This window comes from Grammomys surdaster, unplaced genomic scaffold (genome assembly GCF_004785775.1).
Source record: "Grammomys surdaster isolate TR1022 unplaced genomic scaffold, NIH_TR_1.0 222, whole genome shotgun sequence".
Lineage (NCBI taxonomy): Eukaryota > Metazoa > Chordata > Mammalia > Rodentia > Muridae > Grammomys > Grammomys surdaster.
The window spans coordinates 1,069,518-1,097,513 of record NW_021604667.1 but is presented as its reverse complement, the minus strand read 5'-3'; the positions used below and the strand labels follow the sequence as shown (position 1 = coordinate 1,097,513).

Genomic DNA, 27,996 nt, shown 5'->3' with positions numbered 1-27,996 from the left:
GTACCATATCTTCTGAAGAACAGCAGGTAGATCATAATTCAAGGCAGTGTACCATATAGACCATGACATGTTTCAAGGCACAGGCCAAGAAGATTTTGTACTTTTCCACCACCTGGCCCCTCTTACCCCCTCCCCTTGTAAAACATGCTATAAAAAAGCATTTCATGTTCAAAAAAAAAAGAAATTAAAAAAAATAAAAATAAAAAAAATAAAAAAAATAAGTTAAGATCCCCAGGAAAGAGTGAAAACAACTGCTAAACTAAGAAGGGAAGGCTTAGTAGCAAGGTATCCCTCTGCCTCTATGAATTTCTGTTTCTAGATATGCTCCAAAGGACCCTTAATATGGCGATGAGCCATCCTGAACGCCCTTTCCTGGAAATAAAAATCTTCTCTGATATAAAAAAAAAAAAAAGAACTCAGGGTATTCTAATTTCTAAGACCGAAATAAAGATTGATTCTATATAAACTGATGTTTAGCCGGCACGTCTTTAATCTCAGCACTTGGGAGGCAGAGGCAGGTGGATTTCTGAGTTCAAGAGTTCGAGGCTAGCCTGGTCTACAGAGTGAGTTCCAGGACAGCCAGGGCTACACAGAGAAACCCTGTCTCGAAAAAATAAATAAATAAATAAATAAATAAATAAATAAATAAACAAATTGATGTTTAAATCAGATAAGTTTAATCAAACAAAAGCAAAGACTCAAACTTCCCTGTACCACAAAATAAGGAAGGGGAAGTGCAAACCTTTAATAGACTTTTAAAAGCAAGAAAATTTAAGTTGTTTCAAACCAAAATCAAAATAACTAAACCCCATATGAAATAGAGAAGGGAGAAAATTTTCTTTACCCCAGAATCCATATACCTAGAGAAATTTCCCCAGGTTCTTTAGCTGCCTGCATCCTCTAGGAAAAAGAAAAAAAAGAAAAAAGAAAAGAAAAGCTATACTTAGTTCTTGTATGCAATAGGTTTTTGGATGTTGATTCACAGTATATAAATAATTGTCCAGTTGTTGACATTCATGGAGATATTCCAGATTATGCAGAGTAACTACTTCCTCTTGAGAGACAAGGGACATAGTAAAATAGTCTGTTAAGCTGGCTAACTTTTCATGAACACTGTTCTATGATAACCCGTGTGTGTGATCGTATCATTTAATGATTCAGTTTCTTAACTGTACTGGTTTGTCCACTCTAAAAGGGGGTAAAAACATTTACTCTGGACTGATGTGAAGATTCAGTCTAAGTACATGAAGCATATATAGTACATGGCAGTTTCTTTAGCATCTATGAATTGCTCCACAGTTTTCCATGGTACACTGGCAGCTATCAGTAGTAAGGAACCAAAAACAAATTTCGGAACCCAAAAAGAGTACTCTGTAGCCCATAAAGTTCTTTTTAAAAGAGTGGAAAAAACAGATTACACTGAGCTGGTGATTAAAATGAAGTCTTACCAATAGGTAATTTTATTAAACAAAAGTCTAGTAACCCAAAACACTCATGTTCAAAGCATATTTTAAATATAAAGTTGTTCAGTTTAGTGGGTAGCAAAATATTTCAAACTACCAAGGTTTCTTCTAATTTGTTAAGTTTGAAAGTGTTTTTTAATCAGGGTAGTATGTAAGACTAGAATTCTTTTGTTATATATTTCTACTCTATTTCTAGAACTTCAATGACTAGCAAAGAGTAAAAAAAAAAAAATACATTTAACTTGTAAATGACCTTGATCATGTGCCAAAATGATAACAGAACAATTCATTTCAGCATGAAAAAAGCACACAAGAGACTGTAGAGATGGCTCATTGGTTAGGGGTGTTTGCTCCTCTTGCAGAAGACTCAGTTTAAGTCTCAGTACCTACTGGCTTGCAACTGCCAGTAAGTCAAGCTCCATGGGAGCCAACACTTTTCTGGCCTCAGTGGGCAGTCACGCACATGTGGCATATACTCACACAGATATAAATAATAAATAAATAATAGCAAACATTATGATACATACCCACTTCAAGTTTTTCTAACGGTTTTGTAAACAATAAAACATATATGTCTATGTATGTAACAATAAAACATATATGTCCATGTTAGTTTAGCATGTTTAAACTTTAGTTCTCAAAATTTTCCAACTAATTATATTATCTTCACAGAACAAAACTCTGACTTAGATTAGACTCAATCATTTAAATTCTATCTTTAAAACACAGGGCCTGAAACATGACCTTAGGAAGCCTGACTCCAGGCTCTCAACCACTTTACAATATTGCTTCCTTTCTAGGCAAGGTCTTAAAACACCACAAAAGTTGGAGACTCAAAGAATTCACTTCTCTGGAGATTTTACATATGAATCTTTCCTTATTTCTTTCTCAGGCTATGACATGTCAATTAGGCATTTAGGGTAGCTGTTAAGGGCTAGTCAGAATTCAAAGCCTTAGACAGGTTTAGTCCAACTCAAGAAGTAGTACTAACTGCTTTCACTGCATACCACCAGCTACTGTATTTTACTAACCTTTGTCTTTTAATGTTATTTTAACATAAAGTCTCAAAATTATCTTTTATATGAATATATGAGTAAGCCTTGCAGTTTCACTATCTGTCATTTAGAAATATCTCTGTAAATAAAATACATGATTCCCCCTTAATTAGCATATATATGTATATAAATTATTAGTATACATATAATAAATATTTTAATATAACAATTCCCTACTGGAGGCACTAGAATACAGGGAATTTATTTGCTTTCATGTCAAAGACTCTACCCTTGGAATATCTGTGTTTTACAGCTTTGTTTCTTCCTTATTTTAAGTGGTCACGTCTTAAAGTTGGCTATGTTCCTATGCTTAAAAGCTTTCTCGCCCTGCTAACTTTGTTTCTTATCTGTGCTGAGCAGAGAAACCACATTTTTGAAAACTGCATGGTCAAAGAATAGGGATCTGGGATAGGGATGTTACCAGAGACATTTTATATATGTGATTTTATTTTTCACTTTGTAGTACTTTTTCAATCATTCGAAGGTTTTTATATGCTTATTTTTAATGCTCAGCTCTATCTGAGAATTATCATTAACCAAGAAGTAGCAGCCCGATAAGTATGTTACTAATCTTGGGTATCCTGGGACCACTCAGCCCTTCTATGTATCTCAGTCTCTGATGTTAAAGTGAAGGTTACATTTAGCATTTCAGAGTGAGCTTACAAAGTACTTACAAAAGCTACTGTGGTCAGGCTTACCAATGGGAGGGAAAAATAAAAGACTAGATGTCAAAAAATGTTATCCATTTACCTCAACTATCAACTAGCTGCAAGATTCTAAGAAAGGATCTATAGAGTTTTTGCGATTTTAGGAACTTTTTTAATGAAACAAGAGCCCAAACTTTATTTTTCTAATTTATTTGCAGAAAGATATCACAACAAAACAAAAAAAACAAAACAAAAAAAAGTGTTTAAGATCACTTCCAGAGGTCCTGAATTCAACTCTCAGCAGCCACTTGGTGTCTCATGACCATCTAATTACCTTTATAATAATTTCACCAAGTTAACCTTACTCTTTTTATCTTAATAGCCAAGCCAGAATAGAGGTTCAATATCATCCTATAAACATAGTAGAAAAATAATGGGTAGGTAGAACTCATTCTACTTAGGAAGCACAAATGTCTGTTTATATGTGTAAAGCCTGCTCTTTATGTGACACAGTTTTATATTATAATAGTACATAAGCAAAGACACTATGACATATCTACAAATGTTTCAGAGAGATTTGGGGCAAAAGTTGGTCTTGTTTGGCCAACTTTCTGACACTCTGTCTCAAAAGGAAAGAGGGAGGGAGGGAGGGAGGGAGGGAGGAGGGAATAGACAAATGATGTTCCTAACTATTGGAAATAATGAAGCATGTGTATAAATATAAATATACATATATATGATTAAATCAAAATAATTATCCCCATCAGTTTATACATTCACCATGTTTCTAAAAGCAATTGAAATTTGTATTCATAGCAATTTTTTTTGTAGATGGGGTTTCATTTAGCCTAGATTTGCTTCAAAGTCACTGTATATCTGAGAGTGACTTTGAACCTCTTTTAGTCCCCCTGCCTCTGTCTTCCAAGTGCTGAGATTACAGACTTGAAACATAACACCCAACTGTTAGGTGCTGGGGACATAACCCAGAGCCATGTGCACTCTATCAACTGAGTCAAAACAGTAATTTTTAAGTATGCATTACTTGCTATTGTCATATGCCATATCACATATCTTAAACTTTCTTTCTAAACCTTTTGAAGGAAGCCTTCCTATACTGCTCCTCCTCTCCAGCACCCAATAAACACCACTCTACTTTCTATTTCTACAGGTGTGACTTATTTTAGAGTATAGCATGTAAATGAGATAATAAAGCTTATAACTTTTTGTGCCTGGTTTATTTTACTTAATGTCTTTTAAGTTTATCCGTGTTGCTATAAATCTCAGAATGGTCTTCTTTTATGGCAGAATAATATAAACATTTATCTTGATTTTGTATCTTGGTTATGAATAATACTATAGTAAACATGGGAATTGAAATATTCATTAGACTATTGATTTCATGTTCTTTGACTACATACCATCAAGTATAATTTCTAATTCATACTTCAGTTCTATTTCTAGGTGAGGAACCTGTATACTGATCTCTGTATATATAAATTGGGTGTTATGGTACATGCTTGTAATCCCAGCACTTGGGAGACAGAGGCAGGAGGACCAGAAGAGGTTCAAGTCATCCTCAGCTATACAGTGACTTCAAGGCAATTCTGAGCTAAATGAAACTGTCTCCAAGGTATCGGTACACTAATATATATCTCTACCAACAATGTACAGAGTACCATATTCTCACCACATAACCTTATTTTTTGGTATGTCATGATTTTTTGCACTGCCTCTGTGATTACTGATGTGGAGCAGTTCATATACTTGTTGGTTATTCCTATGTCTCTTTTTCAAAACTTGTATCTTCAGGTTTTTGTTCATTTTGGGTGCAGAGGGTGAGACAAGATAACAGGTAGCAGCACATAGGCCACTTCAAACTCACTAGTAGCTGAGGATGAACTAGAAATTCTGATCCTCCTGTCTCTATCTCCCTAGTACTGGGATTGTAGGCATGTCTTTTGTCCATTTAAAAGAATTCTTTTACTGTTCTATGTGTATGAGTGTTTTGTCTGCTTATATATCTGTATACCTAGTGTGTGCTAAGAACCCTCAGAGGCCAGAAGAGGGTGCCAAATACTCTGAAACTATAGTTACAGGTGGTTATCAGGCACCATATGGATGTTGAGAATGGAACCAGGGTCCTCTGGAAGAGCAACCAGTGCTCTTAACCACCAAGCCATCTCTCTAGACCCTGTCCATTTTAAAACTTGGTCATAATTTTCTTGCTTCTAAGTTGTTTAAGTTTTTGATATATTATAGACATTAACCCCTTATAAAATTTAAGGTTTGCAGATATTTTATCCAATCTGCACTTTATTTTTTCCTCTGTTAACTGTTTTTTTTTCCTGTTCAATAGCTTTTATGCTAAATATAGTCTTGTTTGTAGATCACTGCTATTGTTTGTGCTTTTAGAGTCAAATATTAAAAAAAATCACTGGATCAATGCACACAGTAAAAATTTGAGTTTGTAGCATACTGAAAATAGAGCATATTAATATATTTTAGCTATAAATATGAAAAAATTTATGAAACAGTTTCAAAATGAAAGTCTGCTTTAAACAAATATTGAAGTTTCACTAAAATAAAAACATGGCTTACATGTAAATAAAATAGCAAAAAGTATTATGGTTTCCACTTAGGATTTGAATATAAATGGAATTTTCATATTATTATCTCAGTAACTGTCAACATATACAGAATACTTTTACTTATAATAACCTGCTTTTATATTTCTAAAATGGACTCTTGGTGTATTGTCAAGATTAATCGTCAACTCCTGGGCTCAAGCAATACCTCATGCTCAGCCTCTCCAGTAGCTGTAATGCAGTCATCCACCTACATGCTGGCTATAAATTTTTCTATGATAAAGTTATTTTTCACACTATATTATTTTTGCTACAGTTTATACTAACAAAATTAGGTTTGAATGTAAAAGTATGCATTATAGATATTTTCTCTAGTCTTTTATCTATTTACTATTTTGATATGAGTTTTCATTTTTGGAGGCATTGTATTGGTGGCTACAATAAGAAAGTATTTTACTATCTGCATTATAGTCATTTAAAAAAAATCACAAAACTTTAACAAATTACTCTTGTGGTTTTGCAGAATACAGTAGACATTATTTTTCATTTTACATTTTCTAATCCAATTTACTGTACAGACTGTAAAACCAAATACAACTGCAATAAAATGTGCAAATATGTCAGCAAAGAAACATTTTATCAATTCTCTTACAGGTGGACTTTGGAACTTGCTAAACTTGACTTTTTAGTGTATTGAGAAGAGTCTTTACTTTTTAAAATATAAATAATTTATTCCCCAAATAGTTAATGTGCCTAATGTACACAAAGACTGAGTTAGATCTCTATCACACCTCAAATAATATAAGAGAATCAGATTATCATTTCAGAGATTTAGATATAACAACTATGGTTAGTTTTGTTATCATGGTTAGTGGGCAACAGGAAACACTTATTCATGGCTGGTCGAAGTACAAACTGGTACAGCAACTATGGAAAGCAATGTGGAAGTTCCTCAAAAAACTAAAAATAGATCTACCACATGATCCAACTACACCACTGCTGGGTATATATCCAAAGGAATTTATAGCCTACTCTAGAGATACCTGGTCACTCATGTTCCCTGTTCCTCTACTCACAATAGTGAGGAAATGGAAACAGCCTAGATGTCCATAAGCTGATGGATAGATAACAAAAGTATATTTAAGCAATTGAGTACTATTCAGCTATAAAGAAAGATGAAATTATGACACTCACAGGTAAATGAATGGAATTTGACACAATCATTCTGAGCTAGGTAGCCCAGATCCAGAAAGACAAGTGTCATGTTTTCTCCCATTTGTAGATTCTAGATTTCAACCTTCGACTTGTGTTTCATTTGGAATGACAATAGAGGTTACGCAATTACTAAGGAACCACACAAGGAATGGCTTTCATATTAGGGGAGATAGGATGCACTGGTACAAATAGTTAAAATGGGATAATGGAGTGGAAAAGATTAAATTGGAATGAGAGAGCAGAAGAGGGGAAGGGAGGGAGTGTAAGAAAGGAAAATAACACAAAAAACTTTTTAAAAGTCATATGGAAAATTATTACTATAGAAGTTTCCTAATAGACAGACACACACACACACACACACACACACACACACACACACACATCACAGAGTTAAAATAGAGATACACTTTAATAGGGCAACAATGTCCATACTAGACACAAAGGATTACAAATAAAAATCCCAGTGCCATCAGTGGGTTAATTCCTTTGGAACTGTTGGCTGGAGAGGTTCTAACCCCATACATTACAGGCTATTGCTCTTGCTCTTGGTTACCCTCCAGAATTTGACAGTAAGACTGTGTTGTGGAAGAAATCACATACTTTAGTTATAGAACATGGAGAAATCAAGCTGGGACTGACCTGGAAGCTTCACCTGTACTGGCTAAATTTCACAATGCTGAAGGTACCATGCATGCTTTCAGAAAAGTAATTATCAGTCTTACCCAGCTGTGAACCTTGTGAACTACAATATGAATGGCCTGGTAAGACATGCCCACTGGTGCAAAGAGGCATGAATATCATGAGAGCAAGCAGCCACTTTCTGATTGGATTTTTAAGTCCTGATCCACAAGGTAAACCCAAGTTTTGTTACCCACTATCAGAGCTAGACAGGTGAGAAGCCCTAGAGGAGAACCTAGCATTATTATTCTGCTAAACTGACATAGCACTATATTGATTCTTAATGACTTGTACTTATACTACATGTCAATACATCTTTCAAACCTCCTCTGAGAAACTTCTATTTGAAGTAGATATTAACACAAAGACCACAACTAACCAAGGTGCAGAGAATTGAGACTGCAGAGTGAAGAGCCTTAAATGGAATACATATAGCACCCCTCCTTCCAAGGCTCAGGGATCACTGTGCAAAAAGGGTCAGAAAGAGTATAAGAGCCAGAAGTGGTAGATGACTACAAGAAAACAATGTCTTATGGTCACAGCAGAGCAGCTGCATATATGAACTCATAGTGGTTGTGGCAACATACACAAGATCTGTGCAAGCTCAAGCCAGACAAAAGTCCAGGATGGAGAAGGCAATCTGTAACAAACTCCTACTCCTAGTTGTTGAGCTGTTAGCTGCTGCAAGAGGGAAAAATCATTTTCTCTAAGAGCACAACCCTTGTAATTCAAGCACACTCTAATGAAATAATCCACACATCTAAGAGTATTTGAGTATCAGAAAATGGCCTTGATGGTTTTTAAAAAACCGACACCAAGTTGAGTGGGTAGGGAAAGGGATGTGGATCTGGGAAGAGGTGGGGGGTGAATATGATCAAAACATGAAAAACTCCTTTAGAATTAATAAAAAAAATAGCAGACCACCTATGATGCTACCGACTATGAAGGAATTTTAGCAATACGTCTTAAACTGTTTTTAAAAATTAGTCTCATGGCAAAAACATTTTTTAAATGTTTGAAGGTATCATAAGAATTATCTCCAAGGCCAGTAAGACTAGACTGCTCATGTGGTAAAGATACCCACATTTCAATTCTGAAAATATTAGTTCATTCTCTAGGACCAATGTAAAGGTAGAAAGAGAGAACCAACTCCAGAATGTTGTCTTTTTAACTTCAGATGTTTACCATGGCCTTCCTGGACACACTCATATACACACATTATACACAACATGGATTTTTTTTTTTTTAGAAAAAAATCAAAGGATTCATTTTCAGAAGTGTCCAATCTTTTGTTATTCTGATATGATGTTGCCATTTACATATGTGTTGGTCCACATTTAGTTATTATGGGATACATGCAGCCTATAGCTACAAGCTGAACATACTTGCAATTACCTCATTTTAAAAAAAAGAGAAAAATAGCACAAAAGGTTAAATTAATGCATTTAAAATCTATTGCTTATCGATAGCATAGTGCTTGTTAAGCACTGGCTATAAAGTAGGGAAAAAAGCAGACACTGCCCCTGCTATCCTAAAACTTATGCTAAGATCAAAGATTTTGGTTGTTAAGTTAATGGTAGAGTGTATACTGAGCATGTTTGAGGTCCTGGGTTCAATTCTCATCACAAATCAACTATCACAAACCAACAAAGTCTACTTAGAACTAGGGAGGGTGTGAGGAGTTTCTTTGCTGTTTCTAAGAAACCACCTAGTAGCCCAATTTACTTTAATAATTCTTATGACTCTTTTTGGTTCACCCAGCTAGTTGAAACTTTAACTGTTTATTAAAGAGTTACCTAGAAGCAACACCAAGTTCTTAGGCAAAGTCAGAAACTGGATATCAGATACTAAATAGTCAATATCAATCTAAAAGTAAAAGTCATAATTTTAGCCTATCAATGGGAGTACGTAAGTTATAATCAGAGCTGAGTTTTGAACCTAAACCTGCAAATAACTATCTATAGGGCAATAAAAATGTTTGGGGGAGAATTTTCATTATGGATACTTAGAATATACACAGAACTTGGAGAATAATATGATAAAGCTACACCATATATGATGGCCAGGTTTAACAATGATAGATCTACACCCCTCTCTCTACTCTATTTCCTTTTTCATCCATTAACCATTTCAATATGCATATAAAAATGATAAAGACTTTTCTTTAAAACATATCCACAATATCATAAAATTTTACAAGTCCTAATTATTTATAGCTCACACCTAAATTTCTTAAGTTGTGTCAATCTCTTTTTAAATAATGTATTTGGTTGAGCAGTGATATGTGTGTATACCAAGTGTGTGTGTGGAGGTCAGAGAATAATTTGCAGTAGTTGCTTCTCTCTTCCACTCAGGGATTGAACTCAAGTTGAGGGGCATTGTCTTTTACCTGAATAGATCAGTTGAAATGCCTCTTTAATCCAATCAGTAGGTTCCCCCCATCTAATGTTTATTTCTTGTGATTCATGTGCTGAAGAAACTATGTTGTTCATCTTGTACAAATTTACATGGTTTGAATTTTGTTGATTGTATCACCACGATAATAACATAAGAACTATCACTTCCCTAGGGAACTAATTCATTTTACTAAATGCTCGGGAGTGACGCTTCACAACAGGTAAGTGTGATGCACAAACGGAACCTGGAGAGACTGCAAGGACTACTTCAGTGATCCCAGAACCCTAAGAGGGCTGGTGGTCATGCCAGAAAGGTGTCTGGCTCAGATACACAATACCAGGTCCCATAGAGAGGACTGTCCAATTAATGGTCTGCAGCCTAGGCTGTGCTCAAAGGCCTGTGACTGGGGAGTCATAGGGCCTGATCCTGTTTCCAGCAGTGTTTTCTCTAGTTTAACTTGCTTTCTTTTTTCCTAGAGGTGTAGCCACAAGGACAGGCATTTCAGGATGAGGTCATAGTCTGGTGAGGGTCCAGCTCTACCCTAATGGTATGCTGAGGAAAATTTCTTTTCTGTACATGCCAGAGAACAGGCAGGAGATTTCATAAAATGGGTTTTGGCCACATATGAAACAGTGGGGTTCATTTAGTACCCTTTTCATAATGCTAATCCTCCAGTTCACAAATTCTCTCAGTATATAGCTTTTTCAATTTCATTTGTATTTTAATCAAACCATCCAAGGTAGCCTATAGTTATTCACTTAGTATCTGGAATTCCTTGTCATATTCTGCATATGTTTACTTCCTTTTGTTGGGCGTTAGGCTGATGTTCTCTAATCCAATTTTATCTTTACTGAAGAAGCTTATTTTCAGGTTGACAATGTTACTTGCAGTAGTAAAAATCTGAATCACTGAAGCCTTCCCATTTTAGGATTAAATTATATCAATCAGTTTTATTGTACTTGTTCTTTTTCCTCCTTGTTCTTATATTGACAGATAAACAGGCTTTCTAGGTATTACAATTCTAGGGTTCTTTGCTTCTGTGAGGTCTGCAGATATCTCTGGAAGAAGATGTGAATGAAGCCCTCCCATGGAGGTTGAAAGCACATCATAAGAAATATTTCAAAGAAAAACATTCAGGAAAGTCTAGAAGGATGGAATAGGTACATTGTCTGAAGAAAGTTGAGTAGAAAAAGACTGAAGAAAACATGTAGGAAGTTTGGTACAGAGAGTGTGCTAAAGTTTCAAAAAATAGGAGAAGATTATTTTCTTTGATTTACACTCATAACAAGAACAACCAAAAGTGAATGCAGGTTTGCTTACATGTGAATCGTTTCTTCAATTAACATCATTAAGAGTCTATTCAAAGAAGAAAACAGATTATAGAATGAAGAAATTGGGACCTATACAGCATTCAAGAATAAAGTCCTAGGCTGTTCTAAAGTTCAGCTTTATGGTATCATATATATTATCTCTTGGTCTATGTGAGAATTTACATAGTTTATTCCCTATGAAAACCTCAAAAAAAAAAAAAACCCAAGAATCAAAGAGGACACCATAAAGAAAACACTATAATAATCAATAATGGAAAGCAAGTAGATATGACAAATTATACATATATCCATTACTAGTCAATCTCAAACAAATTTCTGACACACTAGTAAACTGTTTAAGAGCCACTGGCAGGGAAAAGTTATACTAATTAAAGTCAGCAAGCATTCACTAAAACCAATCATCTATGATTATCCTGCTTTTCCCTTTAGATGTATTGGACTAGAATATAAAAGAAATGCTGTAAACAAAAATCCAGATTAAAGCATTGTTCTAATTTGCTTTCTATTGCTAAGATAAACACAAACAGGGAAATTTACAAAAGAAAAAAATCTGGGTTTACAGTTCCAGAAGGATAAGATTCCATCATGGTGAGGAAGCATGGCAGCGAGCAGCAGGCATTGGCAAGAGCAGGAAGATTAGGGTTCATATCTTAAACCTCAAGCATTTAAAGTAAACTGCACATAAGGCTTTTGATTTCAAAGCCTGTCTCCAGTGGTGTACTTCCTCCAGAAACAACATTACTAACTGGGGTTCAAATGTTTAGATTTCTGAAACTACATGGGACATGTTTTATTCAAATCACTACAAACACAAATTTCTTATCTACTTCAAATTCTTGATAATATTCTAGATTAAACACACTGACCATATATTACTAAATTTACAGATGAAATAAAGTTGGGTCACAAAGGTAACATACTGGCTAGGACTCAGAAACATTCAGATGAACTAGAACAACATATCTTAACGGAACAAAATATAACAGTAATAAATGCAATGTGCACAATAAAGGATTCATAGATTAACAAAATGCCAAGTGAAACTTTATGTGCTTCTCTTGATAGCTTATACTTGAAAAAACTGTGACATGGTTGCCATCCTAGACTGACATAACAGAATAAAGGAAGAGGGTATATTATATGCACCTTCTCACTGGTGGAAATACACTGAAGATTGCTGTGTACTATCTGAGAAATAACATTTTAAAAAGAACCCTGGTGAATTAAAAGGGGAAAAAACAATTTGCTGAATGTTCTGAAACCCATGTCAAATGATATAAAGAAATAAGGATGGCCAATCCAGAGAAGACAAGAGAAAAAAGAAAGAAAAAAGAAAATCTACCTTAAAATGTTTGAAGCACTCTATAACAGAACAAACACTAAAAGCAGAAATCCTAAGATGAAATAGTCTTTTTCTCAACTTAATAAGCTTAATAACAGCAGTAGTTTAGAACCTCTTCTGTGATAAGATATTCAAACAGAACTGCATGATAACCTTAACAAGGACATTGCAGATAGTTGGAACAAATGACCTCTGCAGTCTCCTAAAGTCACAACCTCACTAAACCTCACTTTTCACACTTGTAAAGTTAAGATGTTGGATAAGCTGGGCTTTTGGGTTCCTTCATTTAATCAACAAATCATTACTGGTTGTTTGCCACAAGTCAGGCATTGCCAAGCAACAATGAGAAGACAAAGATAAAAACGACCCGGCCTTTGCCCACAGAGAGGTCAAAATATAGGAGATGAAGCAAATCTATGAAGATACAATTTTAATATATGGTAACTGTATCCAAAGACTCACAGGATATAATACAAGGACACAATAAGAGCACTTAAGTGTATGTAAGGGGATGAAAGATATCCTGGAATAGCCCTTTTAGTTATTTCTACAATGGGAACTTATAGGGGGTTAAATAAAATAAAAATTGCTATAAAACATTAAATACAAACAAAACACTTCGGCCTTATGCATGAAACTAGTACTTCTCTGCATGTCCATGAGAGAATTCATGTGTATTATTGTGGTGTTGAGGCTGAAACCAGAGCCTCAACACCACAATCTACCACTAACCTTTATCTTCAGACCTTCTTGAGAGTTATTATAGACTGTTCACGCACAGGCATGACTAAATTGATAACTAGGACACACACTAAGAAATGTGTGTAAGGCAGTTTTGTTAGGTGAAAATCATAGAAAAAAGGAATATGACGGTCACTATTCTGTGTGCAGTCTGTTTTTAACTAAAAATATTATGCATCACATGGTTGTAGTTCTTATATGGGAATAGTTTAAAATCTAATTTTTAAATATTAATAAAATACAGAAGAGGTCTTTGTGATTTTTGTTCTAGACATCCTAATACTTTTAGCTAGGTCACTTGGATTAATCATATCTTTCCACATGCTCTAGAACCTTTCTTAACTTGATATATAACACATCTGAACCTTTAATTTTTCCAAGTGAAAACACAAGCTAAAGCTTTGATGGTAGAGGTAGAATAATAAAAACAAATTATAAAGCTTTATAAACAGTGGAGTTGAATTTAGATGTATTATATTTCAGTCATCCTGTTAAAACTTACTCATTATCTGATAGGATTTCTGGGATATTAGTGGAGGCCTCAACTTTTCCTTTTGAATTTAGTTCAGAAAGTGCATGCAATAATATCATATGTATAGTCCAATTTTCTCATTGAAGTCCATGTTTTAACTTTTAAACTACTGTTATTTATTTAATATGTATAAGACTATATCAGAATATCTAGCCTGAACACCTGGATCCTAAAATCCAAAATGTTCCAAAACTCAAAATTTTTGAGGGCCAACAATGATACCACAAATGGAAAATTGTGTACCCAATTTCATGTGAAGGGTATGAAGTACAGGCTCATAAAAAAGTACTATAAAATTCCCTTCAAGTTATGTTCATAGGGTATAAATGATTCAAGCGATTCTTCCATTTAGAGTCAGTTCCCATTCCAATGATATCTTATTATATCCATGATAGTATCCTCAACTCCTAAAAATTTTATATTTAAAATACTTCTGTTCCCACAAATTTTAAATAAGGGATATTCAACATATTATGAATTTTCATATATAAGATATAGAATAAACTCCTGTGATTTCCCATTTTACCTGGACTCTTGAATAACAGTCATCCCAGATTCATTATTATATGCTCTGTCTGCCTACCCAATACAGGTAAAACTGGGTAAAATTCTCTGATTTGGGTTTTTTAAAAATATAGTTTAACTGGGTGTCCGTGGCTCATGCTTTTAATCCCAGTTTTCAGGAGAGACGTAGGTGGATCTCTGTGAGTTCGAAGCCAGCCTGGTCTACAGAGTGGGTTCCTGGGCAGCCAAGGCTACACAGAGAAACCCTATCTCAAAACAAAACAAAACAAAAAAGTTTCATCAAGCTGGGTGTGGTGGCCCATGCTATTAATCCCAACTTTCAGGACACAGATACAATCAGTTTGAGGCCAGCCTGGTGAGTTCTAGGACAGCCAAGGCTATAGAGAAACCCTGACTTGAAAAATCAAAAACCAACCAACCAAACAAACAAAAAAATCTAAAAAGAAAAAAAAAACCCAAAAGCTTCATCAAGCAATCACACATGTGTATCCCTAAACAATATATGAAGCTTTACTATTTTTGAGCTTTCTTTCTACTAGTGTTCTTCCCAAGAAAGTGATAGACATTAAAAACAAAACAAAAATTAACAACCACAACCACAACAAAATGCAGCATTACACTGAAAACCTTAGAATTTCGTCAGACTAAATGCTACTCTTTTCATTGTACTCTATAGTCATACCTAAATTTCACAACTAGGCCTGTAGCCACAGATTGTCATATTTAGAAACTGAAAAGAAAATAGAGAATGGAACACACTGCTAACTTTCAATAACAGACAATGAATAATCTTTAACATATTTATCTGTAATTAGAATACAGCTTAATATACTTACCTGAAATTATAGTTGAAGTAAGAGTCTATACCTTATTTAGTAGTTCTACCTCATCAAGTTAATTATGTAGTAACTATGCTGGTGTGTGATAAAAGGACAAAGAAAGAATTGAATGGCTAACATCACTATATAAATATTTTGTAGCATTCATTCAATGAAGGCAACTGCACAGGTGTGTAGTCAAAGCTCTATCAGAGTATATTCAGTGTAAAGACAAAAATGCAAATATTATCTACTTATAATGGTATTATGTACAGCTAGCAAAAATGTTTAATTTAGAATAGGGAGGAAAATTAACGGATGCATTTAATTTGCTTAGATTGCTTCTACTCTTAAAAGCTCAAGATGGCTACTATTACAAACTGACACAATGTCTAGATAAGTAAACTAACTATTGCCCTTATTACTCAGATATGTATATAATACTGACTTAATTCAACATAATTAAAATGTAGTAATAGGAATAGGTCAAATAAACATCAACAGACAATTTTCTAGGTAAGTATCAATCACTATTATGTTGTCATTAAAAAGAATCAGTCGGACTTCCGGTTTGGGACCGAGCCTAGAGCAGGTCGCAGGCAGCAGCTCCGTACCCAACCGCAGAAAACCAAGAAAAACAGGGACTCCCAGGAGCTTGAACTCACGCAGCATCCCAGGGGCTAAAACCATCGAATGGAAAAAAGATAGCATTTTCAACAAATGGTGCTGGTCCAACTGGTGGTCAGCATGTAGAAAAATGAAAATTGATCCATACTTATCTCCTTGTACAAAGCTCAATTCCAAGTGGATTAAGGACCTCCACCTAAAACCAGCCACACTGAAACTAATAGAAGAGAAACTGGGAAAAAGCCTGGAATACATAGGCACAGGGAAAAAGTTCCTGAACAGAACGCCAATGGCCTGTGCTCTAAGACCAAAAATTGACAAATGGGACCTCATAAAGCTGCAAAGCTTCTGTAAAGCAAAGGACACAGTCAATAGGACAGAGCGGCAACCAACAGATTGGGAAAAGATATTCACCAACCCTACATCTGATAAAGGGCTAATATCCAAGGTATACAAAGAACTGAAGAAATTAGACTCTAGACAATCAAAGAACCCTATTAAAAAATGGAGCACAGACCTGAACAAAGAATTCTCAACTGAGGAAGCTCGAATGGTTGAGAAGCACCTAAAGAAGTGTTCAGCATCCCTAGTCATCAGGGAAATGCAAATGAAAACAACACTGAGATTCCACCTTACACCAGTCAGAATAGCTAAGATCAAAAACACAGGTGACAGTACATGTTGGCGAGGATGTGGAGAAAGAGGAACACTCCTCCACTGTTGGTGGGATTGTAAACTGGTACAACCACTATGGAAGGCAGTCTGGCGGTATCTCAGAAAATTGAACATAGCGTTACCTAGGGACCCAGCTATACCACTCCTGGGCATATACCCAAAAGAAGTTTCAACATACAACAGGGACACATGCTCCACCATGTTCATAGCAGCCTTATTTATAATAGCCAGAAGTTGGAAAGAACCCAGATGCCCTTCAACAGAAGAATGGATGCAGAAAATGTGGTACATTTATACAATGGAGTACTACTCAGCTATTAAAAACAATCAGTTCACAAAATTCCTAGGCAAATGGATGGAGCTGGAAAATATCATCTTGAGTGAGATGACCCAATCTCAAAGGAACATACATGGTATGCACTCACTGATAAGTGGATATTAGCCCAAAAGCTCACAATTTCTAAGAATCTTCATATAGACCACATAAAACTCACATAGAAGAAGGAAGACCAAAGTATGAAGGTGTTGGTCCTTTTTAGAAGGAGCATCAAAAGTTTCAACCAGAACTCCCAAAGTCTAAACCTACAGCCAGAGAGCACAAAGGGAGGGACTCACGCACCTGTATAGGGAATTGAGGGTGACCTTGTTAGACTCCAGTGAAAGTGGAGGGCCAAGGTCCCCAAAAGTTTGGATCCCCTACTGTGTTGGAATTCGAGAGCAGGGAGATGGGACTGGGAGGATGTTTGGAGCACACCATCACAAAAATTAGGAGGAAGGGGTAGGGGATAAGGGATTTGGGGGGAGAATGAGAAAGGAGACAACATTGAAAGGTAAATACGTATAATACCCAATAAAAACCCCACACAGATAAAGGATTTAAAAAAAAGGGAGTCTATTTATTTTAAATTAATTTCAAAAGTTTCTAGGAGATGCAAATTGGCTAAGATACTATTTTAAGCTCTCCACAAAAGAATTTAAATCTCTGTTCAATATTCTCAAGACAGAGGTAAACCCTAACTTCCTCAACAGTTAATTGACAAAAGAGAGGTAACCTCACAAAAAGTAGAAAAAGCTATTTCTAATCGATATATCATATAGTCTGATTAATTGTCAGTGGAGCTATAAAAGTCCTTTGACAAAAGATTATTAATATAGATTTATATATCCTTAAATAAGGCCTTCATGACTCTCTGAGTGTGGAAGGAGCAACTGTTGGCGCTTCTGCCCTGATTTTACAAGAACTCTGAAAAATTGGCTTTAAAAACAAAAGAGGGGGAATGGTACCCCCTCAGAAGGAGTCCCCCTGAAATACTCTCCATCATGCCTTGTTCACTTTTCTCTCTCTAAAGCTGAAAGCTCATGGCAAATCTCTTGCTGACCATGTTGGTGACCTCGGGCACCACCAAGACCAACAAAACTTTGCCACAGATATGGGGAAGGACCCTCATACCCATAAAGGGAATGCCCCAGTCCCAGTTCCCTTATGGAGCCGAGGACTGATATGCCTGCCCAATACCACAGAAGGCACAGCTAACCGGCTACCACAAATATTAATGAAAAAAATAGATACCCTCACAAAGCCAGGCCCAATCATAAATACGATGAATAACAATTTACATCCAGGGAAGAGAAATCTCCCTGAGAATCCCCTTCTTTTTTCTTTCCAGGTAAAATTGAATCACCCGTGATGCCTGCTATTAGAAGTTCTAACCCAGATGGACCAGAAGCCAGGAGCCTCGACCTTACCCTCACCCCCTACCTTTTCCCACCTGCACAAGGTCCCCTGAAGCTGGCCAACTGCAAGATCCTGCTTGGCAACTGCAGATAGACTCAAAGCAGTGTACCATATCATCTGAAGAATAGCAGGGAGACCATAACTCAAGCAGTGTACCATATCTTCTGAAGAATAGCAGGTTGCAGTCCTCCTCGCCCCCACGAATAACCAGGACCCGCCGGTCGGGTCAAGTGGCACCCAGACGTGGGGCTCGAGGCACGGACCCATCCGGACGGACCCTCATTGAGAGGATGTGCGCACGACATCAAGATTGAGCAAGACAGAGATCATCGCCAGTGACCTGTCGTCCACGGAACCAGGTTGATGCTGCCATCAAGAAGACGGTTGAATTTCATTACCATCAGCTGAAAATTGAAGAGGATCCAGAAGTGACTCCGCAGGAGACTGACACAGCTGCCAGCTCCCCTGCCTCCCCCTAAGGTCGACCCCTAGACTTCCACGCCCTCCAGAAGGGTTCCTGGTATGCCTGGCTTTGCCCTCATTTCTCTCGCTAGAGAGCTTGGCCTCTTGATCACCACAACAAAAATTGGCTTTTTCCTAAACCAAGGCCACCCTTGATATGGCCTCTAACATTGGGGAGCCTTCCTTTATGACAATATTACACCCCAAACTGACAAATGGTTGGTAACTTGAACATTTACAAGAGACTAGGATGGCTGTGAGTTAGCCCAATGACGGGATTATTGTAGGTCCACTTCCCAGGGGCCCACCCAATGCAGCCGAAAAGGAGTGCGTGGTGCTTGGAGTGGGTGCAGCCTACATGGCCTAAGACAGGGCTCTCACCCTCCTTTCACCCACATCAGAGTCCCTTGACGTTGCCCATCGTCGACAGCCTAAAGCCTTCGACCATCGATGTGACTCGTCTCACATCAGTGTTTTGGGGTTGTGAACTTGTCTAAGACCCCCCATAATTAGACATCCAAATTCAAAACTCACATAGTTGGGATTGAACATAAGACGCCTTCTCTAACTAAACAGAGAAGGGGGAGATGCCAGAAGCCAGGACCCTCGCCCCCTACCTTTCCCCACCTGCACAATGTCCTCTGAAGCTTGGCAACTGCAAGATCCTGCTTAGCAACTGCAGATAGACTCAAAGCAGAGTACCATGTCTTCTTAAGAATAGCAGGGAGACCATAACTCAAGCAGTGTACCATATCTTCTGAAGAACTGCAGGTAGATCATAATTCAAGGCAGTGTACCATATAGACCATGACATGTTTCAAGGCACAGGCCAAGAAGATTTTGTGCTTTTCCACCACCTGGCCCCTCTTACCCCCTCCCCTTGTAAAACATGCTATAAAAAAGCATTTCATGTTCAAAAAAAAAAAAAGAAATTAAAAAAAAAAGAAAATAATAATAAAAAAAAGAATCAGTCACCACATATAAAAAAGTCATTTGGGGATACTCTTCCTACATTATAAAAATATTAGTAACACTTTAGACATTGCTCTATACCAATCACGAACTGGTGAGCAATCTGCAAAACAAAATAGATTTTGTATCTCAATTCTTTCAACTAATAACCCTCCCTGAACTTTAAGTAATAAGCTCCTAGTTTGAATAGCAATCAATACAAGTATATATTAAGAATTCATAGATATATTAACCCAAAAAGCTGCTTTTCCCAGTACACTGAGAAACTCTCATTTTGAAAGCAGCTGTTAACATGATCATAATAGTAATTTAACTCATTTTCCCCAGAACCTCAGTGAGGGGTTCCTTCGGAGGGCCAAGAGTATCTACAGTTTTGGCTCCATAAGCCATATTGGAAGCAGAATTGTCTTTGGCAAGATAGGTTTCCAACCTATGTCCCAGTAGGCTGTGAGAGCATACATATATTTTTGTTTTGTGTGACACTGTAACACAGCACCACCATATATAAAGTTCAAGCTCAAAAACCACACAATCAAGTTACAAAAAATAGCCACAAAAACAATCATATAATGTTCTAGTTAAGTTCATAGTTTTCTGCTGAGTTGCATTCACAGCTATACTGGGCTGCATGTGACTAGTGTGGGTTAGGCAACGCTGCTTGTAGACAACTAGTGTTGGGTCATGTCTTCTAATTTTTAAGCCCAGATCTTCATTGTTCATGCAATGAGTTATAAAGACTTAAAATTATTGCCACGTGCTAAAAACTGCTTTTTATAAAACACATTAAATGTTTACAGTTTCAAAAGCCAGAGCTTAAAATCTATCTTATATATAGTTTCTTGCACATTTAGCCTCAGATTCTCCATTTTAGGAGCTGTTTTTAGCTCTTCCCCTAACCTGAAGGTTATCTGAAACAATCTGTAAGTCTTTGGCAAACAAAGAGGAATCAGTAAACAGACTAATCCTACATTTGTCACCTGTTTTATATTCAATTAAAAAAACAAGAAACTCAAAAGGCCACCTCCAGCAGTACAAAAACAAAATCCAAGAGCAGTTTCATCCTTAACATTGCCAATTTTAAATTCCTCATTATGCTTAAGAAAAGATAATAAAACAACCAGCCAAAAACCAGGAATGTAGCTTAGTGGTAAAGAACCTGCCTAGCCCTGGAAAGGTCTCAGTATTGTAAACCAACCAACAAACCACTACCATCACCAAGAACAACAAACAAACAAAATTCAAAGAAAAAGAAAACCAATCCCAGCTCAAACAAAAACCTATCAAGACTACACACCACAAAATCGAGTAACAATGCGTTTTCTTTTTGTTTTTTAAAAAAATAGCTGACTATTATAGACTTGAGGGAAGAAAAGGGATGGTTGTTTCTTAAGTAGCTAGTCAGGTTGCAGAAAATCTCTGACAGAGTCCTGAAGAGGTTAAAGGAGCAATGACACAGAAGCAAAGTGCCTAGAGTTAGTCAGCTGGAACAAAGCTGGTTGCTCGGGAACATTTCTTTCTTATAGGAAAGTGACTACAAAGCTGCAGAACAGGAACCACTTTGGAGCTTCATTCTGCCCTTTATTCTCTTCCGCTTCTGCCATATGGAAAACATAGTAAGATGAGGTAAAGCAGTGTAACCAGCAGAGTAAAATCCAACTTGCTTCAATGAAGAAAATGCTGGGATCCTAAATTCCTTGAGGGGAACAGGACAGGACACTAGCATTCTAGTAAGAAGCTAACGCAGGGGTTTAATTTCTAAAGGCCAGCAAGCTGAAACAGTAAAATCTGATAGCAAACAAAAGCCAACACTAAAATGTAAAGTCTAAACAGGAACTTGGAAAGTTTCTGGTGCTCTGAAAACTACTATGATTTATTTTTTGTCTAAAAGGCCAAGCAAGTAAAAAGAGGAAGACAGACATAAGTAGATAAATAAGCACAAATTAAGCAACCAATCCAAAGCTAAACAGAAAAAAACACCCAGCCTGGAAACATATCCAAAAGTAACATTGTACAGACCGAGCAGGTCACATTTGGGAATATATAGGTATATTCATAATATCCATGCATATGACAACAATTATTTTTAAAAGACATAAATGAGGGGTATATGGGATTGCTTAAAGGGAGGAAAGGGGAGGAAAGTTATTATAATCTCAAAAATAAAAAAATAATTTAAAAAGTATTCAAATTTACAGAACAAGATAATACTTGACTTCTGTTTTAAAGCTTTGACATTGTGAAGTTTTAAATATTTGATGTGCAATATTGTATAATCTATTTTTCCTTTATTTCTTTTTTACTTTCTTTTAGTTTTCTAAGACAGGGTTTCATTGTGTAATCCTGGCTGTCCTGGAACTAACTCTATACATCAGTCTGGCCTCAAACTCAGATATTCACCAGCTTCTGCCTCCAAGAGTGCTGGGATTAAAGGCATGCACCATCACTGATCCACTATTGGTTATAGTCTTGTGGAACATTTTACTTAATTCTATGCAAATCTCGTACAAAAACAAGTTCAAAAAACATCCCCAATTTAAATAATATACAAAAACTAAAGAAGCAGCATCAAAGAAAAAATATTTGTTTTGCCCTTGAAAAACAAACCATGACCACACCCACAACCATTTCCTCGTGGTCCTATTTTAAATTTGCTAATATAAAAAGGAACATCAACAAAACTTATAAAACCTAGGAATTGTGGTTGCTATATAATCATAATCTACTCTTATTTTCCTAAAATATTTTTAGCATATATTTGGTGTGGTGTTTATGTGCATGTGGTACATTGATTGAACCAAGTGTGCAGAGGCCAGAGCAGAGCATCAAGTGTCTTCCTTTATCACATTCCTCCTTACTGCCTTGAGACAAGAACTGTGAGCCGGAAATTCACGATTATATTTAAAACTATTGTAATTAAAACAGCATAGCAATGGTATAAAGAGACTATGGAATGGAACAGAATGGGGCCCTAGAAGAAAAGTCACATATTTTGTCCTTACTATCTTGACAAAAAAGTGCTAAAAACACAAATTGGATAAAGGAAAATAGAGTTGGAGAAATCACATATTCAAATGTAGAAGAATGAAATTAGACTCATATCTCTTACCAATTACAAAAATCAACTAAAAATAAAGATCTAAATATAAAACTGGAAAGTGACACTAGTAGAACACAGAATAGAGAAAACACTTTAGGGTACAGAGGCACAAGCAATGATTTTATAGGTAGGAATATAAAAGAACAGTAGATGAATGTATTTTTAATAGGCTTTTAATAAACTAAAAGATTCTGCACAGCAAAGAAAACAATAAATAAAGAGATAATTTATAGAATAGGAAAAATAAAAAGTATACACATGACAAAAGGTGGTCAGAATCTACAAATAACTTCAATTAACAACAAAATAAAATTCTTAATGATTCAATAAAAAATGAGCATGAGACCTAAATAGAAATTTCTCAAAAACATATATATGTATATGTATATATATATGTATGTATAACATCCATATTGATACTGTCATTGGTAAGAGTAACCACCTAAAATTAAAATTCATTCAGTCCTAAAGAACAGCTGTAACAAAATCAGAAATTATTACTACACTTTGCAGCATTAACGATCAGTACCAGAATCATATATTAACAGAAACTTGAATCTTCTAAATATTTCTTATGTTTCAGCAGGACAAACACGTATTTTAAAACTATTTTAGTTACAAAGCTGTGACACTTATAAAAGACAAGCTTTATTAAGTGAATAGGAAAAATTTAAACACCCATACAATTAATTATTCAGTTGTTTCCTTTCTTGTTTATTCAAAGGTAACAAAAGAAAGATAACATTTTCTCAAATTACAATAAATTAATTTGCAGGCTCAGCATTCTTTCAACAGCCTCTAAAATAATTGTTTTTAAAGCCAGATTATTTACTCAGTAGTTGTTGGTGAATCAAGGTGCTTTTTTTCATTCAAAGTACTTCAGCTATTTAGTAATGATGCTGTATTCAGAATCCTATCTGTAAATGTACTTTCTAAATGGTCACCTTTGGACTTGGAGTGCATACTCATTGACATAACAAAGGGATAAACATGGGTAGTAGTGATGTGATGCATTCAGCCTTCAAGACAATGGCTAACTCTGAAACAGAAAAGCAGTTTAAGGAACATGGGGCTTTTTGTTGTTAATTCTGTATGCCTAAAATGTTTACATGTTTGAAGACAAAAAGGTTTGGTAAATTTGAGAGCAATGACTGAATGACAAATTGTAAACTGGTAGACATCTGCAGCTAGTAATAAAATGCTGAGACATGAAGCATATTCCCAGAGCCTAATTATATGGCAAATCCCATTATCTGAGAGAAGGCAAAAACAGCTAGCAGAATAACTGATAGACTGGTTGCTATAGTAATTGAGATAAATTTCTATACTGACTATGATGAAAAAAATACTGAGGTTGCTATAAGATATGAAGTCCATAGTATGTCTTGGTAGCTTTTCCTTCCATTTTGAATCATGAGATCAGACTAACATAAAGATAGTTCAATTTGAAATAAGGGAATAGACAGAATTCCACATTGAAGATCAAGAAAGCAACCAATTAAGGATTTAGCTGTTTAGCTGAAAAACATATCAAAGCTAGAGTGGAACAGAACTTATGAAACAAAGATCATGGAAAATAACTTAAATGTCTATAAATAGAATAAAGAAACATAGGTTATCAATTCAATTCAAATAAAATATCCATAGGGTATCATAAAGTAGCTACAAATTTTATTACTTTAAGCAAAGCTTAAACTAGGTACTAATCTCTTGTGTATCCCTATGACAAAAATGATCAGACCAGGCCCCAGAAGGTAGCTTATAATCTGGTCCCCATATTAGGTACTTAGGGTGACATTCACCTCTTCCATCTCCAGTACAATTTCCATGACCTCAAACTACTACCCTTTCTAATATTATCTCCACTATACTCCCAAAAAGTAGCTACCAAATTTGCAGCAGGAGTATAAGGAAGAAAAAAAAAATCCTCTCAGTTGATCAACTTTTCAGGCTTTATCCCAGTTATAACAATGAATAGAAGAGAACTGAATAGAATATATTGGTTGTTGTACCAGAGTTACATGCCCCAAATCAGCAACTATTTTCTATTCTATAAAACTACCAATGAGGGGCTGAAGAAAGGACTCAGTCCATAAAGTGCCCGCCATGCAAGCATGAAGACCTGACTTCTGTTCCCAAGAACCCTTGTAAGATAGGCATGGAGGCTGGAGAGGTGATTCAGTGGTTAAGAGCACTTGCAGAAGACTCATGTTCAGCTCCAGCATCCACAAAGACACTTACAACCATTAGAAATTCTACTTCTAGGGGATCTGTTGCCTTTTTCTGCCCTCCACAAGTACCAGACACAGATGTATTACATACTCATATATGCAGGGAAAACATCTATACACATAAAATAAATAAATCTCTTTTTAAAAAACAAGACAGGTATATTGAAATATACCTATAATCCTATTACAGATCACTGACTGGGGTTTTGTGAGAAGCTAGTCTTGCCCAATAATAGAACTTCAGTGAGCAATCCTGTCTTACAATGTAAGGTAAATGATGACTGAGGAAGACATCTGATATCAACCACTAGCCTCCATAAGCATATGAACCCACAGGAACACTCTCATTTTCATACACATGCACACATAGTTTTTAAAGACTATCTTTGGGGCTGAGTACTCTCAGTACTCAGGAGACATAGGCAAGAGGATTTCTGTGAGTTCAAGTTAGCCTGGTCCGCATGGTGAGTGTCAGGCCAGTTATGCCTATTAAGACTCGTCTAAGCACTTGCTCAATTATCTTCATAGCACCTTTATTAACAGCCAGAAACTGGTAAGAACCTAGATGTCCTTCAACTGAAGAATAGATACGGGAAATGTGGTACATCTACACAATGGGCTACTATTCAGCTATTAAAAACAAAGCTATCATGAAATTTGCAGGCAAGATGATGCTACTTGAGAACATCATCCTGAGTGCAGTATCCCAGTCCCAAAAGGACATGCATGGTATGTACTCACTGATAAGTGGATATTAGCCATAAAATACAGGATACCCACGCTAGACTGCATATACCCAGAGAAGCTAAACAAGAAAGAAGGCACAGGTGAGAATGGTTAAATAACACTTAGAAAGGGGAATAAAGTACTCATAAAAAGGCAGACGGAGGGAAGGAACTGGGTAGAAAAGGGGATGGGGAAGGGAACAGGGAGTTCAGGATCAGGTGTGGGGAGGGACAGTAGAGATGGCCAAATGGTCATCAGGATGAATAGAAATCTTCAACTGACCAGGGTGGAGAGGTACAGGCCATCTCCAGGACTTGACAGAGACCTGGGATAAGGGAGGCATCCAAGAATCAATGGAGGAGACCTTAGCTGTGACACATAGCATTAGGGATATGAAACCTGAAGGGGCCAACTCCTGTAACCAGGCAGGAACTCCAGTGGAGCAATAGGGACACCAACCCAACCACAAACCTCTGACCCAAAATTTGTCCTGTCTACAAGAAATACAGGGACAGGGGACAGAACAGAGACTGAAGGAATGGCTAATCAATAATAGGCCCAACATGAGACCCATCCCATGGGCAAGTACCAATCCTTGACACTATTAATGATACTCTGTTATGCTTGTAGACAGAAGTCTAGCATGGTTGTCTTCTGAGAGGCCTCACCCAGCTGCTGACTGAAACAGATGCACACCCACAGTCAAACAGTGGATTGACTTGGGGATTCTTATGGAAGAATAGAAGGAATGATTGTGGGCCCCCAAAAGGGGATGGGAACTCCACAGGAAGACCAACAGAGTCAACTAACCTGGTCCCTTGGAGCTCTGAACCACCAACCAAAGAACATACATGGAAAGGCTAGATCTAGGCCTCCCTGAACATATGCAACAGATGTAGTTTTCATGGGGGTCCCAAACAACTGGAGCAGAGGCTATCCCAAAAGCTGCTGCCAGTCTGTTGGATATGTTCTTCTAGCTGGGCTGCCTTGTCTGGCCTCAGTGAGAGGGGATGTACCTGGCTCTGCAGAGACTTGATGTGCCAGAGTGAGGGGATAACCAGAGGAGGCTCCACCTTCTCATAGGAGAATAGGGGGACAACTGTAGATATGGGTGACTGGGGGAGGGATAAATTAAACAGGATGTAAAATAAACAAATAAAAATTAAATAAATAAAACAAAAATGTAAAAATAAAGTATCACTTTCTACTTTCACAGAATTTTAAGAAAGGCTTTGAGAAATAAACAAAGAAAAAAAACAAAATTGTAAAAAATAAAGAACTGAAAATTAAAGAAAAAGACTACCCATGAACTTAATCTATAACTACTTGTTTCTAATATTTTACTTTGTCTTAGCTTTGGCTTTTTGAAACAGGAACATGGTATACTGCCTAAATTGGTCCTGAACTCATGATTCTCCTGTCTCCATTTCCTCCAGTACTACTAATATTACAGGCATACACCATGTCTACTTTTAATATTTTTAGAAAATCATGTTTTATGTCTTATTTTATGAAATAAGTTATCATAAGATAAAGTGTTCAACTTACATTAATTTGTACGGATTCAAATTAAGTCTCAAAATTGCCATACTGCTACCAACTGTCCTACCTCCATGAGTCACCAATTGACAGTTGGAGGTCACTAAATTTAGAAGCTAAAGTTTACTAATTAATATGTAGGTTTTTCTCCAAGTCAATATGTTACATGAGTATGTTAAAACTGCATTGATAAATATATTTCTATCAGTCTACAGAGCCAAGAGAAATCAATATAATCTATGACTGAATGCCAACTGAGAACAACCAACCATTTTTATGGTAGTTTTGACAGATTCTCATGTAGCCAAGGCCGGCCTGAAATTCACCATACAACTGAAGATGAACTTCAACTCCTGATCCTCAATGCCTCCATCTCTCAAGCACTAAATTAGAAGCATGTCACTATGCCTAGCTCAAACACCTGTTTACAAGTATTTTTCCTAAACACACTAATATTTTGCAAATATTTTGCAAATAAAAATGTGTCCTGAGATGGGTGTAGTGAAACAGGTCTGCAATCCCAGTACTGGGGATGCTGAGACAGGAGAATCAGGGGTTTGAGGCTATATACTGAGACAATGTCAAAACACACACACACACTAC

At 36.4% G+C, this 27,996-nt stretch overlaps 1 protein-coding gene across 4 annotated transcripts in view; it reads right to left on the bottom strand.

Moving 5' to 3' along the window:
* Positions 1-27,996, bottom strand: part of Wdr44 (WD repeat domain 44) — an 89,000-nt gene that overhangs the window by 55,996 nt on the left and 5,008 nt on the right. The gene's annotated exons all lie outside the window — the stretch shown is intronic.